Source organism: Leucoraja erinacea, chromosome 10 (genome assembly GCF_028641065.1).
Source record: "Leucoraja erinacea ecotype New England chromosome 10, Leri_hhj_1, whole genome shotgun sequence".
NCBI lineage: Eukaryota > Metazoa > Chordata > Chondrichthyes > Rajiformes > Rajidae > Leucoraja > Leucoraja erinaceus.
In genome coordinates this window covers 40649775-40655774 of record NC_073386.1, presented here as the reverse complement: position 1 = coordinate 40655774, position 6000 = coordinate 40649775, and positions in this window count along the sequence as shown.

Sequence of the window (6000 nt, the reverse complement as noted above, 5' to 3'; positions counted from 1 at the left end):
ATACAACAGGAGGTGCAACTCCAGAGCAAACAAAATCATGGGAGACCCCTTCCACCCCTGCAACGGACTGTTCCAGCTGCTACGGTCAGGCAAACGCCTCCGTTGCCATGCGGTGAGCACGGAGAGGTTGAGAAGGAGTTTCTTCCCAGAGGCAATTCGGACTGTAAACGCCTATCTCACCAGGGACTAACTCTACAGAACGTTTTTCCTTCCATTATTTTTCCTTCCATAATTTATTATGTAAAAGAATATGGGTGTTATGATTGTGTTTATAAATTGTTTGGTTGTTTTGTTGTTTGTCTTTTGCACAAAAGTCCGTGAGCATTGCCACTTTCATTTCACTGCACATCTCGTATGTGTATGTGACAAATAAACTTGACTTGACTTGACTTAACCTACCCCAGTCGTTAGTTTTGTTTTTCTCCAGAGATGCTGCCTGATCTGATGAGTTACTCCAGCACTTTGTGTCTATCTTCGGTATATACCAGCATTTACCGTTTCTTTCTTTACACTAGTTGTATGTTATCCCACTTTTGATTCTGTGTATCGTAGAGCGATAAAAGGTGTTGAGGGAAGGTGGCTCAGGTTGTGCTCCCAGGCAGTATTCCGGGGCCTGGGTCCAATGAGTGCTTCCGGCTGAGTGGGAGCTTTCTTTTGTGAGCTATCCAGTCCAATCAGATAATACTATACATAAGCACAGGCACGCCAAACTCAAGTACAATAGGTAGAGGCGGCACAGTGGCGTATTGGTAGAGTTGCTGCCTTCCAGCGCCGGAGAACCGGGGTGGATCCTGACTATGGGTGCTGTCTGTACAGAGTTTGTACCGTGTGGGTTTTCTCCGAGTGCTCCGGTTCCCTCCCACATTCCATAGACATGCCAGTTTGTAGGCTAAAAAGCTTCGGTAAAATTGTAAACTGTCCCTAGTGCGTTGGATGATCCTGATGTACTGGGTGAACAAATGAATGAAAGACATGCAAGAAGCAACGATGATCAAGGAAAGGTGGAGCCCACAATGGCCCGTTGTTGACTGTGAGGAAGGTAATCCCCTCTGGGACCAGCACACAAAGAGTCGCCTTGCTCCAGCACCATATTTGCTAATTTTGTCATTTTCGGTCCAGCGGAACCATGTCTGTCCACCTTTTGAAACCAGAGATGGATGTTGGTTCCTCTGTACAGGACGCAAACATCACAGACGAGGTTTGTCATGGTAACTGTGGTGGATAGTAGATGTAGATGGGGTGAGGAGGGTACGAGACTCACTTAAGTTGGGTGACTGCTTTGTGAAGTCATCTCCAGCGGTCCCCTTCAATACCTGGCCTCCCCTTCTAGGACCACTGGTTCCCAAATGGGTTTTGACTAAAGAGGCCATCGGGGTTTTGAAATGTAAATGATCAGTTTCTTTGATTCTTAACGTCAAAGAGAGAATCATTGTGTCAGACAGCTTAGAGATAGGCCCTTACCTCACACCACAGGCATAGAAAAGCTACCTGGGCAACTGATATGGCAGGAAGGAGCGATCCATGTTACACATTTAGAGATTATGATTACACAGTTAGAATAGGTGGGGCAGCAATCACAGCTTCACTCGTGGCATGTGGATGCATGCTCACCATTTCTAAATAAACTTATCTTCGTAAGTTCATAATTTCATTGGATTCCTTTATTGTCATTCATACCTTTCGGTCTGAACGACATTTTTTTGCCTGCAGTCATACATATAATAATAAATAACGAAACATACAATAAACACAAATTAACATCCACCACAGTGAGTTCACCAGGCACCCCCTCACTGTGATAGAGGCAAAAGTCATGTTATAGAAGCGGAATTAGGCCATTCGGCCCATCAAGTGTCCTCCACCAGTTAATTATGGCTGATCTATCTTTCCCTCTCAACCCCATTCTCCTGCCTTCTCCCCATAACCCCTGACACCCGTACTAGAATATGTCAATCTCCACCTTAAAAAGATCTATTGACTTGGCCTCCACAGCCGTCTGTGGCAATGAATTCCACGGATTCACCACCTCTGACTAAATAAATTCCTCCTCATCTTTCTAAAGGTATGTCCGTTTACCTTCTCTTCGTGTGTCACAGAAGGAGGTTATTCAGCCCATTGAGTCCCTGCTGGATTTCTGGACCAATCCAATCAGCTCCATCTGCCCCTTTGATTCCTTGTACACCTGCAATTTATTTTCTCTCACAGGCCCATAAAATCCCCTTGTTGCCATTAATTGACAGCAGCCAAGTCACCTGGCAGACACAAAGTGCTGGAGTAATCAGCGGGTGTGTCTAAAGAAGCCTCCCAATCAGAAACATTACCTATCCATGTTCTCTAGAGATTCTGTCTGACCCTGCTGATTACTCCAGGACTTTGTGTAAACCAGCATCTGCAGTTCCTTGTGTCTACAAACGAACACCCGCATGTCTTCGGGATGTGGGAGGATAACCGGAACACCCGGAGGTGAGGCATGTGGTTACAGGGAGAACGTGTAAACTCCACACGGACCGCACCTGAGGTTAGTATCGAATTTGTGTTTCTGGAGCTGTGAGGCTGCAGCTCAACTAGATGTGGGTAATGGGGGAATGCATGACATTGCTCATCTAATTCCCTTGATGGGATTTTAAAGCGCTTGAAATCCCATTCTATGACATTTTACATCTACACATCACTAACATCAGTAAGGTGGCAAGTTTTATTGGAAAGGAATTTTGGAAGTTTTGTAAGTATTTTGAGTGGTGTTGGAAACGTTTAAAATGTGGCATTCACGGCCTGAAAGAGCTGTTCAGGGCACCGACAACCCACCACTTTGAAAAACAGAGCCACAGGGCTCTTGGTTGCTCAGTTTTGTAGCTTTGCACAAAAACACAAGCTGTGGCAAACATTCCAAATATTGAGAATGACTCCAAAATTCCTTTTAAGTAAAAATAACATCCTTGACTGAACATGATGTAATGATTTATAGAGTTCCATCCGGTCTTTAAGTAAATCGCTTTGGTCTTTCACACATTTGGCAAACTCGCTACATGACACCTTTAAGAGTGCTTTTGTTTCCGTCTGTCGAAGGGTTTGTTTAAGGGCTGCTATTTCAGAGTGACTCATCTCTGGAGCGTTTTTGTAACAGTCAGCCCAATCTGTTGTGATTGATATAAGACTCACTTTAATCAAATGCATGTCACTTATTCTTCTGTAATGAGGGAAGCTGTATGAATACAATGTCGCCATTAAGCACAGCATCTAATTAATTACCTGGAGGCATTCATTACTATAGCATCATCCAACTTGATAGAAATTAAAGAATATGGATTTTTTTCTTCTCCCCTGTTAGTTGATGGTGACTTTGCAAGGAAATTATCTTGTTTCTGGAATTTTTTAAACTGGCTCCCAAAAAGTAGTGGTGATGTAGGCTATGGAATTAAACAGGGAATGAGAGATGAATGCAACAAAGGTTTCAAAGGTCTTTTATTGTCACATGTACCAATTAAGCTATAGTGATATGCAAATTACCATACGAAAGAAAAAGCAACAAGACACTCAACTACATAAAAGTTAACATAAATATCCACCACAGTGGATTCCCCACATTCCTCACTGTGATGGAAGGCAAAAAAGTCCAATATTCTTCCTCTTTATTCTCCCGTGTCGGGGCAGTCGAACCATCGGGGCGGGGCGGTGGAAACTCCCGTGTCGGGGCGATCGAAACTCCTGCGTTGGGAGGGTTGAAACTTCCGCGGCTTGGAGTTCCCGAAGTCGGTCTCTGACCAGAGCACCAAGGTCGATCCCTGGCAAAGGGATCGTGGGTTCTACGATGTTAAAGTTCCATAGGCTCTCAAAAGTCAGTCTCCAGCAAAGGCCGCCAACTCCTCGGTGTTAGGCCGCAGTGCGGATGGAGATATGATACGGAAAGAAATCGCATCTCCGTCGAGGTAAGAGATTAGAAAAAAATTCCCACATAAAACAAGCTAAAGAACACTAAAAACATACATTTAGCACAGACTATTAAAACGGCCAAACAGACTGTTGGCGAGGCAGCCATAGCTGGCGCCACCCGGTGGTGGGGAATGAGTGGAGGAAACTGGTGCACCCGGAGAAAACCCATGTGGTGCAAGTGCAAATAATCTACACATACAGTAAATTGGACAGACCAGATTAATAGGGGGTGGCACAGTGGTGCAGCGGTAGAGTTGCTGCCTTACAGCACCAGAGACCTAGATTCAATCCTGACTAAGGGTGCTGTCTGTACGGAGTTTGCATTTTTTCCTCGTGACTGCGTGGGTTTTCTCCGGGTGCTCCAGTTTCATCCACACATTTCAAAGACATGCAGGTGTGTAGTTTAATTGGCTTCTGTAAATTATCTTTAGTGAGTAGGATAGAAGTAGTCTATGGGTGACGTCGACTTGGTGGTCCGAAAGGCCTGTTTGCACCCTGTATCTCCAAAGCTAAAACAAAACTAATAATATTACGGTAAATCTTGGAGGGTTCGATTAATGTGTTGAATCAAGAGTGAAATTGTTGAATCAAAAGCCAGGGTCCAGAGAATGAATAAAAGGAACTTGGAGGGAAGGAAGAGGGTGATTGGGCAACTTCTTTGAATGTGGTATTGGGCGACAGGCAATAACCATATAACAATTACAGCACGGAAACAGGCCATCTCGGCCCTACAAGTCCGTGCCGAACAATTATTTTCCCTTAGCCCCACCTGCCTGCACTCATACCATAACCCTCCATTCCCTTCTCATCCATATGCCTATCCAATTTATTTTTAAATGATACCAACGAACCTGCCTCCACCACTTCCACTGGAAGCTCATTCCACACCGCTACCACTCTCTGAGTAAAGAAGTTCCCCCTCATGTTATCCCTAAACTTCTGTACCTTAATTCTGAAGTCATGTCCTCTTGTTTGAATCTTCCCTATTCTCAAAGGGAAAAGCTTGTCCACATCAACTCTGTCTATCCCTCTCATCGTTTTAAAGACCTCTATCAAGTCCCCCCCCTTAACCTTCTGCGCTCCAGAGAATAAAGACCTAACTTATTCAACCTTTCTCTGTAACTTAGTTGTTGAAACCCAGGCAACATTCTAGTAAATCTCCTCTGTGCTCTCTCTATTTTGTTAACATCCTTCCTATAATTGGGCGACCAAAATTGTACACCATACTCCAGATTTGGTCTCACCAATGCATTGTACAATTTTAACATTACATCCCAGCTTCTATACTCAATGCTCTGATTTCTAAAGGCTAGCATACCAAAAGCTTTCTTTACCACCCTATCTATATGAGATTCCACCTTCAAGGAACTATGCACGGTTATTCCCAGATCCCTCTGTTCAACTGCATTCTTCAATTCCCTACCATTTACCATGTACGTCCTATTTTGATTTGTCCTGCCAAGGTGTAGCACCTCACATTTATCAGCATTAAACTCCATCTGCCATCTTTCAGCCCATTCTTCCAAATGGCCTAAATCACTCTGTAGACTTTGGAAATCCTCTTCATTATCCACAACACCCCCTATCTTGGTATCATCTGCATACTTACTAATCCAATTTACCACACCTTCATCCAGATCATTGATGTACATGACAAACAACAAAGGACCCAACACAGATCCCTGAGACACCCCACTAGTCACCTGCCTCCAACCCGATAAACAACCAGCCACCATTACCCTCTGGCTTCACCATTACCACTGTTGAATCCATCTTGCCACTCCTGCATTTATACCCAACAGTTGAACCTCTTAACCAACCTTCCATGAGGAACCTTGTCAAAGGCCTTACTAAAGTCCATATAGACAACATCCACTGCTTTACCCTCGTCAATTTCACTAGTAACCTCTTCAAAAAAATTCAAGAAGATTAGTCAAACATGACCTTCCAGGCACAAATCCATGTTGACTGTTCCTAATCAGACCCTGTTTATCCAGATGCTTATATATATTATCTCTAAATATCTTTTCCATTAATTTGCCCACCACTGAAGTCAAACTAACAGGTCTA